We start from the raw sequence: 23167 nt of genomic DNA, 5'->3' as shown, positions 1-23167 counted from the left end.
AAATAATATTGTCTAGCGCGCTCTTGTTCCACATTTCGATTATATTTTATCTATTTGAAGATATCACATATTTACTGTAAAATTAGCGGTATTTTAATTTAGCAGTTATTAGGCCTCTTAAGTCTTATGTATAGGTTACCAAGCAGCTGGGTGATTTGCTTGATTATCTTTCGTGTCTGTCATTCCAAGTTCGATTCCCGAAAGTATGTATCAGGTACTGTGCTTATATTGTACAAACTTTGAATACCAATCAACAATACGTTGAAACTTTACATATTTATGATCTATTGTAACATATGAAGCAATCTGATCTTAATCAAAATTTCAGGTTCATGTAGTCCTATAACTTTGCCCGTCACGTCTAGTAAATTTTTGTCGAATTCTCATCTCGTCTCGATTCTCAAAGAATCCCTTCTCGCTTCGTCCACAAGAGGTCCACAAAGGGTGTGACATAACAACGTTTAAATGATAACTCTTATTGTAGTATATAGTAAAATGACTTGCGTATGTTTAAAAACATTGACAAATGCACTTTAAGGTATTTTGTATGTGCGTTGCACCAAGGAAAAAAATTAACGATTTTCTGCCATGTGAGCAGAAGATAAAGAACAGGTGGAAGAAGTGTTTCCAGAAACTTCTTAATGAAGAAATCCCGAGGAAAACTTGAGAAAATCTACCCATGAATCAGGGTTTTGTTCTGCCTGTGACTATGTTCATCATCATTGGTATTCTGCCATTATAGGCAGGTTACTTGCTGCAACTGAGAAGCTTCCATGCTCTACAGTCTTCTCTCTTCTGATAATCTCTTCGTCTTCACGTACGACTTTTCTGCTTTGATATCGTCCATTAATTGTAGTCTCCTTCGCCCCCTCCCTCTCTTTCTTGCCACCATATGCTCTAGCACGTCCCTCATGATACAGTGACTATGGTAGAGGTGGAAAATGCCATGAAAAAAATGAAAATTAGTAAACCCCAGGACCGGATAATATCCCTATCGAAGCACGGAAAGATTTAGATAAGGAAGGAGTGCAGTGGTTTACTCGACTTTATAATAAGATATTAGAAACAGAAAATATGCCAAAAGAATGGAGCAGCTACGTTGTGCCGATTAAAAAAAAAAAAAAAAAAAAACTAAGATTGCAAGAATATTCTAACTACAGCAGAGACCTGCACGGGCAGAATTTTTAGGCCCGAGCCCAATCCAGCCCGAATGTACCTAGGCCCGGCCCAGCCCGGGCCCGAAAAGTTTTGGAGATTTTCGGCCCGAGCCCGGCCCGACCCGATAAGTTTTTTTTTTTAATTCTTGGCTTAAGCCAGGCCCGGGCCCGAAAAATTCTAAAGTCTCATTTTGTAACATTTTTCACGGACACACTTCTTCAACGTTTGCCTTTATTCTACTTATTGTTTAACGAAAGTCAATAATTATTAAAGAATTGCAATTAATCGGCCCTAGTCCGGCCCGACTTGAAGAGAAATCAGTGTCGGTCCAAAGAAATAACAGAGTCGGCTTCGAGCCTCGGGCTGAGCCCAGCCCGTGCAGGTCTCTAAACTACAGGGAAAGGAAACGAAAAAAAAAAAAGCACCGAGAAGATAGATACAAGTGGAGGACAACGATCCAAAAGACCAATTCCAGTTATCTAGCAGAAAGGTTGAGAAAAAAATGAAGTATTCGCACAAGCACTTTCTCAATATAGCTTTTATACTATGAATCACGTGACACTAAAACAATGATTGAGATCTAATACTTGGGTAATTAGTGTTGCCGACGAGACACGCAAAATTTATAATTTCGTCTTGCTTTCGAGACAAGAATTATCATATTTCCCGCTTCATCTCAAATTTAAAGGTTTGGTCTCGTCTTCCATCTTTCTTTCTTTCAGTTCGACGTCCCACGATTATGTCTGTTAAACTAAAGGAGACGGAAGATTAAGGCAAGTAAATGATGGAAGAATTGATGAAATGAGAAAGTGGAAGGAAACGGGAGTACCTTGAGAAAACCCACGGGCATGATGTTGCACACCACAAACGTACTTAGCCGGGGAACGAACCAGGGACCCCACGCAAGTAAGAGCTGTACCATTGAGCCACCGGGTCTTCGTCTCGTCTTCTAGACGAGAAACAAAACAACATAGGAAATTTCTCGTTTCGTGAACTACATTACCTCCAAGGGCCCGCGGACAACAGTTTAAGAACCGCTAGCTTAGTATACTCATACACTAAAATTAGTCTTGAGAACATAAATAGTAAATGATTCACCAACTGAAGAAAGCAGACAAAAGGTCTGTGAATACCAGAAACCACTTGTTCCACAGAAAGGAGTGGATGACTCACGTAAATGTTCCTTTATCACTCGGGTGTGTTTGTGTTGATTAGCTTCGGGAGAAAAGGATGGATATCCACCTGAGTACAAAGGTTCAAACAACGAATGATAAACTCTTCAAGAAGTGGTTGCGGACAAAACAGGTACAAACATGTTTCTTCAAAGGAATGCGAGCGATGTGATGGAATACCAGGGAAGAAGGGAGGCATCATCAGGTGATGTGAGGTGAGTCACTAAGAAACCTCAAAAGTATTGGAAGGATTTTTTTTCCTTTTTTAAATGAAAAAGATGGCGTGATCTAGTGGAATTTAAAATGAGAGAAGAGAGACCACGGCCGAAATGACATTAAATACATCACTATGGGAAAGTGTCATAAAAAAAACAGCGATCTCACCTGAGTAGAAAAAGCTGAGAAAGAAGAATATGTATAATTCTCAAATCATTTAGTTAAAAGGGGAGGGAGAGAGGTGGAAGAGACCGATACACAAGCGAAATCGCAAATATCGTGAATCTAAACTTCAACAAACAACCCTTTCAGTAATAAGAATATATGTAACAGGACCTACTACTTAAAGTACGGTCGAACCCGGGACTGTGAACACTGAAAGTAAACGCATAAGACCTTTTAATTTTTTAAAACAAAATATTTACTTCAATTTATAATAATAATAATAATAATAATAATAATAACAATAATAATAATAATAATAATAATAATAATAATAATAATAATAATAATAATAATAATAATAATCTATATATATAAAAGAGAACGTACAAAATTTTGTCCGCTCATCACGCTAATACGGCTGAACCAATTTCTTTCATTTTTGGGGGGTTATTAGGATTTGGACCCTAGATGGTTTTTATCATATCACTTTAATTTTTAATTACCAGTGTCTTGAGATAATTGACCATTCAAGTGTCCATAACGTACAAATCCTTTGTTATTAGTTCATCATAGGTAAAAATAAACGTATTTATATGCAACCCGCATGACCGTGTCACTCGGCGGGTTAACATAAATGACAGGCGATATACAGCGGAAAATAGCTTGAATCTTCTGTTTAAAATTTTTTAATTGATTTGCTTATTTTTACAGACACTTTTACAATATGCCAGCACCGGGATGACCGCAGCGAAGCGGGGCGGGTTAACATAAATGACAGGCGATATAATGTTAAGATTTACTGCAATCTTCTATGGTTTTTATCATATCACTTGAAAGCGAAAAAGTAAAAATTATCTAAGTAACAAAGTTTATTGCGTTCCGGGGTGACCGCAGCGAAGCGGGGTGAACGCTGCTAGTAATAATAATAATAATAATTATAATTATAATTATTATTATTATTATTATTATTATTATTATTATTATTATTACTATTATTATTATTATTATTATTATTATTATTATTATTATTATTATTATTATTATTATTATTATTATTATTATTATTATTATTATTATTATTATTGTCCTTTCTACTCTTAATAGGCCTACCCCTTCCTTACATTTTAAATTACTTCCAGACACGACACGGTCACAAATGCAGAAATATCGGGAAAAATTAAAAATGCTCATGCTGTTCCGTGCGACAAGTGTTGTCAAGGAGACGAGAAATTTCTCGTCTCGTCTCGTCTCAAAAACAACAAGAGTCGGGACAAGAAATACTTTTTTTTTTTTTTAAATTCGAGAGAAGACGAAAAACTTCACAATCTCGTGGAAAATATACTTCAATCAAACCTTAAATGTAAAACACTGTTATATGATTCAAAGTACAAAGACTATAAATTTCGTAAAGTAATTGTACGAACATAAGATACACAGAAGAACACGAAGAATATTTATCAACATTTATAGATACGTAAGATATTACCAAATATACTTCAATTTAAGAATGGTGTCATTGATATCCCAATCAGGAAGTCGCGGTCGGAAAGAGGGATTGCCGCCGTCGACGATGGCAGGCCGCTGGAGGCGACCGGCAACTAACCGCGGCGGCAAGACGATCTACTTGTTCAAAGTTGCCGACCTTTTGCCGAGGCGGCAAGCGGTCGAAAATCGTAAAATAAAATGCCTTTTGCCGACTGTTGCCGGCCGTCAGAGTCGGCAAAACAGTCGGAAAGGACTCTTTCCGATCCTCTGCCGACTCCTTATGTTGGCCTCTTTTCGACGGCGGCGCCGGCTCATTTAATGCTCATTTCCGGCTGTTTGCCGACTTCTCGGCAAGGCAACTATTCGTCGCGGCCGAAAATCGCGCGGAAAGACGCGGTGTCCGACGCCGGCAGTCCGACCGCGGCATCTGGTTGGCATGGACAAATTGTCCGACTGTAGGCGGCAGGATCCTGATGTGGAATATATCTCACCATTCGTGGACCTCTGTGATGCGGAAGGATTTTGATATCTTCTAGATTGGATTAATAAAAGAAAAAAGATCAGAATGTAGTAAATTTTGCACGTAAGTTTATAAAATGAGACGAGAAAAATTTCAAGATGAGATGAGAAAAGCTTTTAGTGAATCAAGACGAGACCAGAAAATATTTCTCGTCGTGCCTCGTCTTGTGGACAATACCAAGTGGGGCTCGAACTCACGATTATCAGGCCGTTTGAATACACCTTATATTCTTAACTGGGCAATCGATCTTACACCAGTTTCCAGAAACTTGAGTTTCTTTATTCTTGATTTTTGGATTAAAAGATCCAATAGACCTATATTTCAATCAAAAATTTTCTTGTAAAGCCTTGTATCTGGAGAACTACATATAGTGTAGCTAAACCCAAACTATCACTTAACTCAGTATGATGTGCTTATTCTGTAGAAAATACGAAAACTGGATTATGGGGAGGTTCAAAAATTTTGTGGACCCTGATCCAAAAACTAATTATTGGCCGAGATCGCAATCTTTTTGATCCATTTTTAGGTTTCCTAAAATTCTTGTTATTCTTACTTAATCAGATGGAAATACGAACAAATACATAGCGAAAACAGTTAAATTGGTTGAAGACTCACCTAAATACGAAAGATTCGTGACTCGATCCTAGATCACGTAACTCAGGGCAGGGGTGGATCCAGGACGAACTTCTGGGTGGGGGGCGGTAGATCGTAATACTGCTACTTAAAGCTTCTTTCAAGAGCTCTCGGATGGGTTTTATTTATATATAAAATAAGAAAGTTTCCTCTTCTGGGGGGTACGATCGGGGCGATCGCCCCCTGGATTCTTCCCTGACTTAGGGTGCAAAATTTCCGATCGCCAGATCGCCATTGGCACTTAGTGAGAGAAAACGAGGAATGTGAAGTTTTCAAAACGTACAGTACATGGAAGGAAGATTCAAAACTTTGTAATTCGCTCCTCCTTTTTCACCTTTAATCGAAATGGTTTGCCTGACACTGGATGATTTGCTGACAATTTCCATAAATGGCCCTCCACTTAAGGACTTTGATCCGAAAACTGCAATCAACAACTGGTACTTCAGTGCCGTGTCGCCACGTTTGGCCTAATCCTCGTTTCGCCTAACCAATTATCTGACACTTTTATGACAGATAAATGATAAGATTTGTGTCCGCCATTTTAGGCGAAAACAGGATCCTCGTTTGGCCTAATCCTCGTTACGCCTAAAATGGCGGACAATAAGAAAAAATCGTGGAAATTCAACTAGAGGGAAATTGTATAAGAGAAAATTCCCTAGTATATAAAGAATTAAGAAATGTAAAATATATAAATATTATATTAACTATTTTGGAGGAGTTAGGATTACCAAAACTCCTTTATGTATTTACTAGGACCATGGATATATACGAATATATATGAGTAGGTGAATAGCAAAACCCGTTAAATTCACATTGTAAAATTTGTGACAAATCGAGAAAAACTGTTTAAACACGTCATAATTGTAAAATAACATTAGAAATTAGAAAACATTAAAAAATTAAGAATAATGTGAGTGTTGGTCTGTCGAAAGCTGTATAACACTAGTCTGTGAATTGCGTTATTGAAGAAAATAGTTTGAATTTAACAGGTTTTGCGTATATAAATGGAAATAACAGCTTTTGCATCTGGACGAGCGGCCATTTTTGTTTAGGCTCAAGATACCAAACCTATCAAAAAGAAAGGGAGTCAGAGTCAGAAATAAGTATGAAATATTGGGGGGGGGATGTATTATCAACTATACATTGCACAAGATTGGCACAAATGAATATGAATACATAAATGCTACATTAATTTTGTTCTAAATTGAAAACAATGGATCCAAATGTGCAAAAAATTGAATTATGTAACCTCCTCTCCATCATCATCTACTAAATGGAAATCCATATCGTCGTCGTCCTCTGGTGCATCACCATTTTCTCGGTTTTCTATTCCTCAAAAACCTCTTTGTAAAACGTGAGCTTTGAGCTGCTTTCAATCGTCAAACCCTTCGTAACTACAAGCGGAGTTAATTATACCCGTCCGTATACATTTCTAAACTGAATGACTATATTTGGGAAGAGTTTGTAAGCTTTTATGGAATAACATAGGGTGAATATTAATTTGCCAATTATCCCAATTATCCCAATTTGAAATATAGCAAAACAAAAATGTGCAAATGTTGAGTTTGAGCAAACCAGTGGCAGAAAGAGAATCAGAAATGGTAAATAAGTGACAAAAATTTTTAACATGTACCAGAAGCATGGTATAATTTTGAATGAGGATCTGCTGAAGTTGAAGAGACCGTTTTGAGAAGAACCTAATCCAACAATGTTCTGTTCAAAGTAAAGAGTTACCCTGAAATACAAAACAAACGACTTTTAACCATAGATAGTCCACTCACCTTGTCTTTTTGGCTACATTTCGTTTCCAGTTTTTCATGTGTCTTGTACGTTTTCTAGACAATTTTGGTGTTGTCTGATAACAAAATTATGATCATCGCTGCTTAGAGTATCGTTTTCTTTCGATTTTGCGTGCATTTGTCTAGTAATTATTAAAGGAAAGCAAATAAGCACAGAAAAGTTTCACGAACAGTTAGGTTAAGACATATAGTGTCTCCATCTTCAGTCCAGGGAGCGCGGTGACTCAGTAGTAGAGCGTTCACTTCCGGTGCTTGGGGTTCCTGGTTCGATCCCAGCTCGCGCCATGTGGACTTTGTAGTGGACAAACATCGTGCTCGTGTGTTTTCTCGGGGTTATCCCGTTTCTCTCCCACTTTCTTCATTCCACCATTTCATTCATTTCTCATCATCACCGTCTCCTTTAGCCTAACCGGCATAATCGTGGGACGTAAAACTCAAAGATTTCATTTTTTTTTTCAATTTTCAGTCCAAAAATAAAAAAATAATGAAAGAACACACATCAAATTCTGCCAAATAAAATTTCGAATGATTTACGAAGAGTTGCAATAAATATTCAGATTACTAAACTAATCCTATACAGTACGAAACCTCAAATTGTTTGAAATATGGAATTAACCGGGTTTGATTCTGCTTTTCTCATTAGGTTATTTGCAGGTTTGGGATTTAACAGTTTATGAAACTGAATATGGAAGAGGGATTTAACTGGTTTTGCATCTGTATTTCTCAGTTCTTCACATAGTAGGGAATTTTTTTTTCGAAAAATTTCCCTCCAGTTTTATCTCCATGATTTTTTTATAGTCTACCATTTTAGGCAAAACGAGGATTTGGCCAAACGAGTATCCTTATTTCGCCTAAAATGGCGGACATAAAGCTTATCTTTTATCTGTCATAAAAGTGTCAGATAATTGGTTAGGCGAAACGAGGATTAGGCCAAACGATGCAAGATCTTCAGTGCAGAGAAAGAGTGTTATACAAACGTGATGTCAAAGATATTTTTAACATGTACAATTCAAAATTGATTATCCAGTATATAATTTCTGGTTATGAAATTTTATGCTCTAATATCTTTATTTGTCAAACCAAAGGCCGTTTGGCAGGGGGGACCTCTCACAATTGGTACATGAGAGCTACTGGCAACCATAATTTTTGTATTGGTGAGTGCGTCTGACTTTGAAATTTTGCGCCCTGACATAAGTTGTGGTGAACATCACCGTATCCGCCGAGTTTCTCTTTTTCTTCTACACTCTCATAACATGAATTTTCTCATAATCTTTCATTAACCAAAGCCCAAAATCGTGGAGCGTTAAAGATTTCATTCCATTTTCAATTTCTTTCGCCATGAAATGGTATATGTGGCATTTATGATTTCGTATAGTACACGTTCGTATAAATGCATTATCTAACGTTTTGTCTGTTTAGAAGTTTAGGGTCCCTTTGCAACATCGAGAATATATGATATGTGGAAACTACAGATGTGTGACCCGAATTAACAACATTTGCTCTCTTCAGAAATGGAAACCATTTTCCTACACAGAAGTCAGTCAAGAAGATTAATGTTTAGGCTGGCCGCACACTGACGGAGAAAAACGGGTGGAAAGATGTGTTACGGAGAACATCTCTTGGGGGTACACTGTTGTCGGATTGACGTCAAGTTTCGTTTTGTTTATTTTCGTTGTTATTGTTGTTTTATATTTTTGATAATATTATTGTTATCGTTTAATTCCAATGATTGTTAGTGTTTGTATTATATGTTTTTATGTGTTGTTTTTTGACGCTTGTTCGCTATATTTTATAAATTTGGCAACATTGTTGGTGCACTTAGGTTGTTTCATGGTTTTTCAGGTGTGCGTTCAGAAGCCAACTCTATCAATTGAGCCGAATTCTTTCGGTACATCACACTTGAGGTAGAGTAGTTTTCTGACTGATGTATAGCCTAGGCTTCACATGAGTTCTCGCGGTCATTACAGCTATCATGCATTCAATAAGGTTACCGCACACTGAGCAAGCGCGTGTTCCAAGGTATTAGCAATGCTACGCGGCAATTGGAGGGAGCAATGTCTGACATCTACCCTTAATTCTTTGTTGCGAGGCAAATTTGCGGGAGCATTTCGATTTGGGTCATGCGCAGACCGACACCTCATATCTAAAACATGCACTGACTACGAACACACAACATGGTGTGTGATAACATTCCACTTCATTTGGGTAAAAAGAGAAAAATGTCCTGGTGTGAAGCTGCAGCGCATACTGAGTTAACAAAAAAAGCGAAATTACTTGGTGAAAACTGATTTGCAACACTTATTTCTGTCCGTTTTCTCCCTCAATGTGCGGTCTGACTTTGAGTCTCCCACGAGATAAGACGAGATTTTTTGTAATTAGATACGATAGAAATCAGTGTTTCTCCAATAAAGATAGTTTTACTTTCCAATAATAATAATAATAATAATAATAATAATAATAATAATAATAATAATAATAATAATAATAATAATAATAATAATAATAATAATAATAATAGACCAAAGTAACCATTTATTAGAAATAATTACTAATCCGTGTTATAGATTCGACAATATATCATTGCCTTCATCAGACGGAGAGACACAGACTTGGTCAGATTTTAATTTTATTTAAGTTGACAAAGTTCCGAAGATCGAATGAGTAACATTTACATATGTATATGTTTGTGTTCATTATATATGACATTAAGAATAGTTCTAAACCTCATATTACTATTTCTATTATTGATTAGGACCCGCGGTGCCCAGTGGTAGAACGCTCATCTTTGTCGTCTGGTGTTCCTGATTGGGAAACCCATACCAAGTGGGTTTTTGGTAAACGAATATTGTGTGTTTTGGTTTTCTCGGAATTCTCCCACTTGTTCTCGTTTTTCCTCATCTTTTAATGATATATTCAGGATTTTACTTTCAAACCTTGTAAGGGAGTCAGCAGAGGAGCACACTCACTCAAGGTCTCCACCCCACCCCCCAAATCTTTATACTTCCACATACATTTGTACACTTTGTTAATAAAATTATGCTTGTTCGGCAGAGAATAAAGATTTCCTCTTATACTTCGTCCATACTATTCCTTTTCTCAAAAAAAAAAAAAAAAAAAAAAAAATCGAATTCTATATTTCTTCTGAGAATATAGCTGGCAGTACTTAACAATCATTATCGTCTTTTTGGATGAAGAATAACGCTGGTTAAATATTATAGTGGTTAAAATAACACTGTTTCGTAGCATCTCCTCCAAACTTTGGACCCTTCCGAACAAAAATGTCTGGATGCGCTCCTGACCTTTTCATGGGTCTATTATAGGTTGCACTCATTTTTCATGTTGGTGACATTCATGACTTAGCAAAATCATTCGTGCTTTTGCATAGTAAAATCAATTATTGTTTCCTATATGAGTTTTCCTATTTCGTACGTTTATTTGAAAACTTGGTTGCGCTCATAGTTTATGCAAACAGTAAGACACTAAGTCAACTTTCTAGCTCCGCCATGCGTGTACCTTGTAAATAATGGTGTAAAACAGTAAATCTCTGTTAGAAGCAACCTAAATAAATATTGAAGGTTTAATGAATCAAGGCGCAGTTTAAATATATTTGCATTCCTGAACTGAAAACCAATTATTGGAAGAGAAGTCTTTACATGAAATATGACGCATCAGAGAATAACGAATGAGACGCAGTAGTTGATGTAATGAACCCCCTCTAGCCTCAGAAATAAAGACTTTAAAAAAAATGGTTAGTGAAGCAATGCAAGAATCACAAACTACTACTCTTCGCTCCACCCAAAGTTGAATGTTTTTGTTAACAGTGAGAGAGAGGCCTATCCCATCGGGAGCTGAATTCATCATTATTTTCAATCTGCACGATTCTATGGTATACACCGCGCGTCAAGGAATTATATACACACATACACAGAGTGACGTAAGCCCTCTTAAAAACATGGCTCGGACATTAGAATACATAAGCGATGTGATGGAGAAGAGAAGAGGTTTGGCAGCCGTCGGCAGCAATTTTTGGGTGACATTACACTTTTCATCCATGAAGAGAATGTTAAAAAAAGAAAAAAGAAAAAAAGTATGCTCATAAGATGGCGCCATCATTCTGGAATTCATTACAAACTACTACAGTCCGGGAACACTTGAAGTGCTTGCATCCAGAAGATTCTACATCCACTTGAAAAATGTTTAGGAAATAGAAAAAAAAAAAAAAGTTTGTTGATTTTTCTTGTACAAAGTTAATCAATCCAATTTTATTAGGACAAGGTATCTTTTTTAATTCACTTTACTCATTCATAATTTTTGTTTACACATTTTTTTTAACTTTGTAAACTTATAAAATGTATGGATATAATACATCTTGAGGTAATATATGTATATAACACTTTATGACAGGTAGCAAGTAAATTTCGGAATAATAACACAGCTGCCTAATAAAAATAAATAAATAAATAAATAAATAAATAAATACAAGTACTGTGCACCGGATCCCAAGGTATAAATTCGATGTATTTTATTACACAGAAGCCAAACTTCGAAACCGCACGACGATCGACCATGTCAATTTTTTGTTATGGGCTAAAAACTGATAACAAAAAATCGACATGGTCGATCGTCCTAGGGTTTCAAAATTTGGATTCTGGGTAACAAAAGACATCGAATTTATACCTTGGGATCCGGTGCACAGAACTTTTGTGTATAAGTGTGTGTGTGACTGTGTAATTTTGGAAATTAATAATACTTTTTTAAAAAAAATATTATTTCTTTATTAAACAGATCACTTGAAACTTAAATATTAACTAAAACTAAACCCAAACTAAAAGTACAAAATGAAACATTTCACGCATGAAATGTAAAATGTCATATCAAAAACAAAACAGTACAGTTACTTATGAATGTAAGAAATATTGATGTCTGTAGGCACTTGTTCCAAATTAAGTTCAATGTTTTCTTGTAAGTAGTATGTATACTCAAAGAGTATACACAATTAAGTACTCTAGTATATCAAATATCTGAAAATACTGTCAAATGCATTATTAGAGACCCCCCATTAGTATATATATTTTCAATTTCTTTATTTGCTTCTTGTGTTAAATCAATTTAACACCTGTTGTATACAGTCTACAACATGCTGTTGTCACAGTTGCCTACTATTAATCATGAGAAAATTTTCTTTGCTGTTATAAGTTCGGAACAAGTGAAAGGCTATTAAGCTATAAAGAATTTATATAATTTTAGTTGATAGTAAAAACATGGCGTTCCCATGTCCGAATATGAAAGCAACCACAATGTTTAGTATTTTAATGACAATATACACTGAGAAAAATCAGTTATCCGGACAGCAGTGTACGGTACAAATATACGGAATCCTTATGGTTACTATGGAAATCAGTACAGGTTATCCATATGCTACATACTTTTCCAGCTTAGATGTTACATCATGCCGTTGCAGGATGTATGACATCTAACGGCCTTCCGTATATTATATACATATACGTATGTTATATACGTACAATTGTATGTGAGATCTTCATGGCCTATATACAGTTCTTTTGTTCGTACGGAAAGGACATTTACGTGGAACACTTATATGGAAAGTACGCATAAAATATACTTTTTCAGTTATACGTTTGCTATACGTTAAGTCCAAAAACTACAGGATTTACACATGTAACCTATGTTTTTACGTACGTTTTTTCTCGGTGTAAATCGAAAAAAAAAACAATCATTAAACTTAATACTGTTGAGAAAAATATACGTATTACGAGTATTATCATTAATATAATAATACTAACAACAGTTTTATTGTTAGTGTTATTTTCGTTTCCTCAGTATTATTACTATACTCAGTATTATTAGAAATTCTCTCTTCTTAGCAAAACTGATATAAAATTGCCATAGGTCTTCCAAAATATAGCAGACTACACTATATCAAATATTTTAACTCCGAAGGGACAGCGTAAGTTTTGCAGAAAAATAAGAAAATAAGAACTTCTATGAAGTTTGGAGTCCACCTGCAACATTTAATGATTCTACCAAATGTAATATAAATACTTACACATTGTTGTTTGTAGAGAAGGCATAAGTATGTAAAGTTTCCTTGTCCATTTCTTTTAATGGAAATGAAACCCCATTAATAAAAAAAAACTTCTATGGTATTTATGCCATTGACGCCGTTTTTGAAGTTTTTTCAATGCCTGCTCAAACTTTGGCATTAATATCCTTTATATATATACAGATGGTGATCAGAAAAATGCAAACACCTGAACGAAATTGCAACTTACCAGATTAATATGGTGTCGGACCACCTTTCGCCTTCAGAACAGCCCTGATGCGACGTGGGATGGAGGCATAGAGGCCGTGAATTGTAGCAAGTGGAATTTTACACCATTCCTCGTGCAGGGCATCGGCCAGTTCTGTGAGAGAGGATGGAGGTGGAAATCGTCGCCGGAGTCGTGTTTCCAAGACGGACCACAGATGTTCAATTATGTTGAGATCTGGGGATTGGGCGGTCCAGGGGAGGTGTTGAACTTCATCCCGATGTTGCTCAAACCACGCTGCAACAACGCCAGCTGTGTGAATGGGTGCATTATCATCCTGGAAGATGGCGTCATTGTCCGGGAACAACATCCGGACCATAGGATTCAAGTGGTCTCCTAAAATTGCGACATAATAGGTTAAAAAAAACTTCCAAACCAGAACACAGGGGGAATTATTGTAAGGTTTTTGAGGCGAACGGATAAAGATAGGCTCATGCAAAGGAGAAAGGTAAAAAGAAATCTAAACGCAAGACATTTGGGTTTTTCATCTAGTGAAGTTGTGTATATAAATCATAGCCTTACTCCTTACCGCAAGAGTTTGTTTGGTCAAGCTAGGAAATTAAAACGTAATAGGAATTTTGCATATTTGTGAGTGGATCATGCTAGATCAATTAAATTAAAGAAAAATCAAAATGATAATAATGTAACTGTAATAAAAGCGATTGAAGGTATTGAGAAGTTGTATTAAATGTATGAGACAAATGAAGTCAGAATTTATTATCAGAATGTAAGGGGATTAAGGACGAAAACAAATTATTTTTTAGCTAATACGTCCTTGAATGAGTATGATATTATATTGGTAACAGAAACATGGTTAAATGATAGTATTTATGATGGCGAACTATTTAGTAATAACTATACAGTATATAGACGGGATAGAGGTGTTAAAGATAGAGGAGGAGGTGTTCTAATTGCAATAAAAAACAAATATAGTACCTGTAGATGTACACTAAATGACAAATTAGAAAATCTTTGTGTACGGGTGAATTTTCAAGGAAAATACTGTTATATTGTCATTGTGTATTTTACTTCAGGATCTAAGGTAAAGGATTATATTAGTTTTTTTCAATTCATTCGAAAATAATGTACCATTTCATAATAGTAGTTTTATTATAACAGGTGATTTTAATCTTTCTTTAATTACGGGTGTCGAATGCGATCTACAGGTTCAAGGACCAAGTTATAGAGCACTTGATAATTTTATGAATTTTTATAATTTAAGATCGATTAATAATGTTAGGAACAAAAATGGAAAAATTTTGGATTTAGTTTTAACAAATTTAAGACAAAATATTTTAGTAACTAAAGACGACTCACCAATAGTCCGACCAGATGAACATCATCCTCCATTAATAATCGAAGTAAACTTTCATAAAAATAACGATTACCGGTACACGAGAAATAGTTCAGCGTACAGGTATAACTTTCAAAAAGCGGATTTTTTAAAAATGTATGAAATATTTCGGGAAACGGATTGGTCATTTCTGGAGAGAATTGATAATGTAGATATAGCTGTAGAGCAGTTTAATGAAGCAATAAAAGAAAATTTTTAGCATAACCGCACCCAAAAGGAAAACAAACTCAAGTAAAACATTTCCCTGTTGGTTCAATAAGGATATACTGGATACTATTAGGCTAAAGGAATATTATAGAAAACACAAAAAACAATCTGAATATAACACAATGTTTTATAAAGAATACCGGAAACGATTAAAATAATGCTGAATAAAGCATATAAAGAGTACGTAAGGGAAATGGAAGATAATATTATAGGGGATGCAAATGCATTCTGGAAGTTTATTAAAAATAAAAAAGAAAGGTCATCTTCTATAAATCAACCAATGACATTAAATAATAAGAATTTATGTGATGATAAAAGTATAGCTGATGATTTTGCAACATATTTTAGGTCAGTGTATTCTGAAAACAAAGCATATTACAGCATATGTGCATCTAGCAAAATGGACGTAAATAATTCGTTAGTGTTACATGCCATAAAGATAGATGAATATAAAGCAGGAATAAAACAAATTAAAACCCAAAAGGGCAAGTGGACCTGACAATATACCACCATATGCACTTAAGGCTTGCTCTGAAATATTGATGTATCCTTTATGTACAATCTACAATCTAATCCTGAAGACACAATCATTTCCCAGTCTCTGGAAAGTTACAAGAGTCTGTCCAATTTATAAGTCGGGAGAAGAAAATAAGGTAGAAAATTATAGACCTGTAAGCATAATATGTGCACCTGCAAAAATATTAGAGCAAATAATATATATGCGTATTTATAATCATATCAAATGTTTTGTTTCTGAAAACCAACATGGTTTCTACCCGGGTAGATCAACATTAACTAACTTAATAAATTTTACCCAGGATGTTTATGATGCATTTCATAGAAAAATACAGGTGGATACTATATATATAGATTTTGCTAAAGCTTTTGATAAAATTAACCATGATATATTATTACGAAAACTTTCTAACTTTGGTATGTCTAGTGAAATGTTAAATCTTGTGGTTTCGTATCTTAGTAATAGGAAACAGTATGTAATGTATAAGTATGTAGAATCTTTTAAATATGATGTAAACTCGGGAGTTCCACAAGGATCCAATTTGGGACCATTATTTTTCTTGTTGTTTATAGACGACCTACGAAGATACGTTGCTACTACAAGATGATGTAACTACTATATACAATTGGAGTGTAGATAATGACCTCCCATTGAATTTCAGAAAGTGTTACTACCTAAGGTATGTAAGTAAAACAGACAATGAAAGACGTACATATACAATTAATGGTAATGCTATATCAAGAGTATATTCAATAAAAGACCTGGGAGTTACAATGAATTTTAATTTGTCATTTCATGACCATATACGAAACATTATAAAAGATGCGTATAAACGATTAGGGTTTGTAATTAGAAATTCAAAATATTTTCATAACTTGTATACCATTATTGTAATTTACAATGCTATGGTTAGATCAAAATTAGAATATTGCTCTCTTATATGGAATCCATATCAGAATTTTTTCCAGGGACAGCTCGAACAAATTCAAAAGAAATTTTTAAGTTGGTTATATTTTAAAAAATATAATATGTCTGCCTATGAAAATAAAATACCGTATGTTGCACTATTGAAAGAGTTTGACTTTATATCGTTAACTAACAGGAGAGAATATTTTGAACAACTATTTCTTTATAAAATCATAAATGAAGTAATACAAAACAGTTCCTTTTTACATAAAATTAGTTTTAATGTAAAACAAAATCATTTAAGAAGTAGAGATCTAGTTTATTGTGAGGTCGCCATAACAGTAATGTATAGAAATACGCCACTTACAAGAATGTGTTCGAAGTATAATTTAATAATTTCGACAAAGAAAGAGAGAGATTTGAATTTTAGCGAAAATATTATGAGAAATTAGGTAAGTTTTATAAAATGTAAACTATTTTATAACTGATTTGATAAAATGTTTTATTTGTAAATGAGTACGTACATAATGTTTTTATTAACATCAAGTGAATTTTTAAATTTATTTTTACTTAGTTTTTGTAGAAGTGAAAAGTGAAACTTTTTAGATGTTACATTCTTACAAATAATATGGATATTCTAGTTTGTTTAAATTTATATGTCTTTTTCATTTCATTTTTTGTATTTGTGTGTGTGTGTTTGTTTTTGTATTTTTGTGTTTCTGCATAATATGTATACAAATGTACCTTGTATAAGCCTCCTGTAACTGGAGCTTGTACTCTGTTGGGGGTAAATAAATAAATAAATAAATAAATAATCGTTGGCAGTGATTCGTCCGCTAAGTGTGACCACAGGACCCAATGAAAACCATGGTATGGCGGCCCACAGCATCACCAAGCCGCCGCCATGTTTCACAGTTGGGCGGAGACACTGCAGATCATAAGCTTCTTTGGTCGTTCTCCACACATAAATACGGCCCGTGGTTGGGAATAGGGTCAAGGATGACTCATCCGACCATATCACACGTTTCCAGTCCTCAACGGTCCACGTTGCATGGTCGCGGCACCATTTGCGGCGTGTGAAAGCGTTATGGTCCCTGATGAGCGGTTTGGCCCGTGCAACACGACCCCGTAAGTTCATGTCGTGTAATTCGCGGCGGACTGTGATCGTCGAAACAGGGTGGGGGAGGTGCTGATTGAGTTCCTCCGTCATTTGCTCCGCAGTGGCACGACGGTTCTGCGCGACAATGCGCTTTAATACCCGGCGTGACCTGTCACTCATGATTTTCTTTCGCCCACTGTTCCGCTTCCCCGATGTGGTTTTCCCGTGTGTTGTGTAGGCCGTCATCACCTTCGACACTGTCCCACGCGACACACCTAACCCAGTAGCCACTGCCGTCACACTCACTCCACATAACCGCGCACCAACAATTTGCCTTCTTTGAAAATCTGAGAGATCTCCCATTTTACACTACCTCCGTCTGCTGCAGCCACTGGACACTGCTGTTCCACTGCGCGCCTGACGTAGTATGGAGACCGACCTAACACCCACCACCAGCGGTCCGGCGCTGCGGGCGCCACGACACCACTGCCAACCCATACATCTGACGTGTTGCCAACTACAGGTGTTTCCATTTTCTGATCACCACCTATATATATATTAGATTCAATAGACCAATGGTTCCCAAATTCTTCCTGAGAGGCGAAAAAGATTATCAAGACCCGCTGAAAGAAAATGAAAAGTGAAATTATTTTTAAATTGCAAAAGCAATAATAATAATTTTGTTCTAATTTATTTCCTAAACTTTCTATTGAACAAAATTCCTGAACATTAAGATTTTGTTTGTGAATTTCAAACGTGTTTGGCAATATTGGCCAAAAAACGGAGACAGAAAAATAATAATGATTACAGTCAAACCTTTAGAACATTTAAAAATAATGATTCGACTGTTTTGTAATTTACGTGAGGAATTTTTACATTTATAAAAATATAAATTAGCAACATAAAACATCGAGTTTTTTTAAAAGAATTAATTGCACAAAATTACATTCATGGATTATTTTTATCCTTGTAATGTTATATCGCTCGATCCTCGATATGTCGTAAACCTGAAGAGTCTAAAATAGGTATTGAAAAATGATCATTCAACACATAGAGGAAGTTGGGGTATTTATGGAATAGTCGGATAATATGGAATATTTCATTATCTTGCCTGTGATGTAATACTTCCAAACAAAGAAACTACTACCTCACGTCCCCATGATGCTCTACAGTCAGTCTCCATGTGATTGTGACATTCGTTGTGTTGGTAGACGTGGAAATTTGATTTCTTATTCGTGTAAACTTTTACAGATAAGTGTTTTACAATCTGTATTTTCCTATTGCAAAATAATAGAACAACAATTTTCTGTTTACTGTGACGTTGGATATACAGACTGATAGTTTGATAAGCGCCATTATCCTATACGCCTTCGAATGCACTTAACAGCTCTTTCGTTTCCACGATGGCATGGAGGGCAATATGGAATACCCGCGAGAAAAGCATGGTATTCCGTATTGCGTATGGTATTCCAATTACAAAAATATATATTGGAGATTGGACAGTTAAACATATATTTATGATGACAACAATGCTAAGTATATTTTTGTTACAACAAATTTTCTGATGATACAAGGGGTGAGTTTTGGGTCCAGTGTTCATCATGTTTAATGTGAGCACACAATGATTGTGCTGATCCTGAAGGAAAGTATTATATTTATGACCTTTGCAAGTAATCACATGCAGTTATGGCTTGGCATTAAGAATTTTCATATATTGTCACTGTATTCATTGTATTTACAACAGAAAACTCGTTTCTTTTCTGGGGGGCGCGGTGACTCAGTGGTAGAGCGTTCACCTCTGGTGCTTGGGGTCCCGGGTTCGATCCCAGCTCCCGCCAAGTGAACTTTGTGGTGGACAAACACCGTGCTCGTGGGTTTTCTCGGGGTTCTCCCGTTTCCTCCCACTAACTTCATTCCACCATTTCACTCATCTCTCATAATCACCGTCTCCTTTAGCCTAACCGGCATAACCGTGGGACGTAAAACTCAAAGATTTCATTTCGTTTCTTTTCTATATAGCATTTGTATTCCATATTACTCGACTATTTCATATTACCCTCCAAAGTGGTTTCTTTATAAATTATAAATTTTGCCCGCCCCTGTAACAAAACTTTCTTATCAAGATACCAATAAATAAAGCCAAATATGAAAGGCTTATACTTAGTTAATAATTGCACATTGAAACAAAAGGGAAAACGAGTTAAAAACGAACAGGGAGGGGAAGCGCGCCAAAATACACATTTTTAATGAGGAAGTTCATGGGCGGAGGTAGCTTTCTTGCTTTCAGAATGTTGTAATGTACAATAAACAGTAAATAGAAAGGCTGGGTTTCAAGATGTTTTAATGACACTAACCAAACTGGTATTAAGATTTTCATTATGATATTAGCAAGATGACATTATGTTGTATAGTTAGTGAGATATAGTATTAAAATTAAGATTCTCTTAAACTGTAATGTTTAGTATTTCGTTACAATATTGTAAAGAGGACATTAATCTGAATACAATAAAATGCGCGAAAGTAAATTTTCACGTATAGTATTCTAGAAAGACGAACTTCATAATGACAAAAGAATAAAAAGAAGTTGCTCATTACCGGTAATACTTATTAATTTTTGTTCTGTTAGAAGAAATTGCTAATTTATTTATATATTTACTTTACTGTCTGTTTGTTTGTTTTTTTAATATGCTATTAAGTAAGATTAATCAAGTCTAGGAGGTCCAGGTGGGCAAGACATGTAGGCAGAATGGAAAAAAAGTAGGAACGCTTTCAAAGTTTTAACTGGAAATCCAATCGGAAAGGTGTCTTCCCCTTTGGCCGTTTGGCCTTTTCCCGTTTCGACTTATGCCTGTTTTCATTACTTCAGGCTATGATGCTAAGATAATGTATGTTAATTTGATTATAAGGCGAAACGGGAATTCCCGTTTGGCCTTACACCGGAGAAGGGAATTTTCAAATTAGGATAGGGAAATTTAGTGTCACTTCGCAAAACATTTGTAAGGCTAGTAGTATTTACGTTGGAATGAATAAAACATTGTATAATCAAAGTACGTACTCAGAGTAATACACTCAGAGTAAAGGGTACAATTGTAGCTGCCCTTTTATGTTTGTGTTTTCCCATGTTGTTTCATAGCGTCTGATGAACCCAATTAGGCTGTATGAGCAATTGCTTCAGTGTGTAATATGCGTTTGTAGAAGACGGAGATTCTCAGTTTTTTTTTCTCATACAACGTATAACTCATTAGTGGAGTATAAATATTCTCAGCTATTATTTAGTGTAAATTTCTATTGTTAAGGGTTATGTAGATCTAACTGTGTCTGTAACATTTGTGGCCAGTAAATTATAAACATGCTGAAAAGGGGTTATTGGAAGTGCAAGAACGGATGCAATGCAAAAGCTGTTATCAGTGATGAAATAACAGTTGAATCTGCTTCTGGTACACATAATCATAAATCTCAGCGTGCACCAATTGAAACAAGAATAACTGTTGATAATATGAAAAAAAAATGAAATGAAATCTTTGAGTTTTACGTCCCACGATTATGCCGGTTAGGCTAAAGGAGACGGTGTTGATGTGTGATGAATGAAATGGTGGAATGAAGAAAGTGGGAGGAAACGGGAGAACCCCGAGGAAACCCACGCATGCAGTGTTTGTCCACCACAAAGTTCACTTGGCGGGGGCTGGGATCGAACCCAGACCTCAGAGTGTTGATAATATGAATTTATAGGTAAATATATAGTAATAGTAATACTAAGATATATAGGTAAATGTATAGTAATAGTTGTAATAAGGCACAAGTAATTTTGAAACTGAAGTTTATCTGCATGCTTCTAATACAGTATTTATTCTTGCAACTTCTCCAAAAGTTATTTTAGAACCTTAGATGTGGTACTTTTCTTTCATGACATTCTACCTAGCATACAAATACATAGTCCACTTTTTATTTACAGTGTAACACAAATAACTGATCGTGGTTAAGCAATAGCCCGTTTGTCTTTACTTTCTCGACGGAAAGTATGACAAGTTTTTTGTGTTGATGTTTAAAATTAATTTATTTTCCTCTTTCCAGAGAGGAGATTGCTAAAGGAAGCTATTGTAGTGAAACTGCATCTATTGTCCCTACTTTTGGTGCCGTCAAACACTTCTTATATAACGTACGAGCATGAACCCGGCCACAACTACCGCAAAGATTGAGTAAATTGAAGGTGGAAGAATCGTGGAGTGAAATGCACGATAGCAAAAACTTTTGTTGGTGGAAAAAAGTGTTGACGCTAGTAGAATACTTGTAAGTTATATTTTAGTAGTCAAGAAAATAGTTGATCATTTCCTACTTTCTTCTTGCGTTGTTTTAGTGCTTTTTGTTGTTGAAATTGTGAAAGTCTGACATGACAATAGTAATAGAAGTAAGAATACTAATACTAAAGCATTTTCGTTATGTAATGATCACCTAAGATCAGGACAATATACACTGGAAGAATGAAAAAAAAATATAAAAACTTTACTTCTAATATTAAACAAAATAAACAAAGATTTTATAATTTTTTCATTCTTCCAGTGTATATTGTCCTGATCCTAGGTGATCATTATAGTTAGAATATCTGTGTTATTTATTCTAGTCTTTCTATCTTCAAGAGGTTTTCTGCGCTGTTGAAACTTTGGAGATTCTATGTCAGTGCGACAGGATGGGACATTTAAGACTGTACCTCGCCTTTTCTCCCAATTGTACACTCTGCATGGAAAATATTTGGGCCAGGTATTTCCTCTTCTCTTCTGCTTACTTCCCAGCAAAAAGCAAGACACGTACGGTATGTAAGATTACTAGAGATAATCAGAGAAGAAGCTGAGAAATTATAACTGCGTTTCAAATTGAAAGAAGTTTCTATTGATTTTAAGAAAGCAGCAATCAAAGCTGTAAATCAAGTATTTCCTGATGTTAAAATCAGAGGGTGTTTCCTCCACTTCTTTCAATCTGTGTGGGGGAAAGTTCAGCAGTTAGGACTTTCTTAATTGTACAAGAGAACTCTGAAGTGAAAATATGGATTCGACGTGCAGAAGCACTATCTGCTACCAACTTCCCATTTAGATGTAATGTTTGTACGTTTGCCGCCTGACATTCCATGTACGGAGGAGTTTCATATTCATGATTATCTTGTAGACACTTGGCTGGATGATGGTGACGCGCCATTTCTTCCGTAAGTATGTTGTCTTTCCTACATAGATAGCTGGCGTTTAATGCGTTTTTTTTTTTTAAATTACTAAATCATTAATTAAGCTATTCCGAGCATTCTACAGTAAAGCATTTTATTCCATTAGCACCACATGTAGTGTAATATAGATTTTCTTGCGATGTACATGTATTGAAGATTCTGCTTCACTGATTTGTAAATTATCAAAAGAGTAAATTCTTTTGATCTACAAAAGAGATAAATTAGCTTCAGCCAAAATTTTGCTATCGACTTTCCAACGTAGATTCTCCTGCAATCCTTTGAATCTTTAATGTGCTAATGATGTATTTTTTTTACCTATTTGCATTGATTTGTGGAATCACTTAGGAAACGATCAAGAACGAACGACTAACAATGCGGAAGGGTGGCACGCAAAATTA

General features: G+C 35.4%; 1 long non-coding RNA gene across 1 annotated transcript; it reads left to right on the top strand.

Annotated features, from left to right (window-relative positions):
* Window positions 1-2398: 2398 nt before the first annotated feature.
* LOC145670722 (uncharacterized) lies at window positions 2399-21899 on the top strand. Its single transcript, XR_014128394.1, has 2 exons — window positions 2399-2545; window positions 21632-21899. It is a non-coding gene; the product is annotated as an uncharacterized LOC145670722 (long non-coding RNA).
* The last annotated feature ends 1268 nt before the right edge of the window (window positions 21900-23167 follow it).

Source organism: Thermobia domestica, chromosome 14, assembly GCF_964235325.1.
Source record: "Thermobia domestica chromosome 14, izTheDome1.hap1.1, whole genome shotgun sequence".
Lineage (NCBI taxonomy): Eukaryota > Metazoa > Arthropoda > Insecta > Zygentoma > Lepismatidae > Thermobia > Thermobia domestica.
This window is presented reverse-complemented; position numbering and strand designations above follow the sequence as displayed.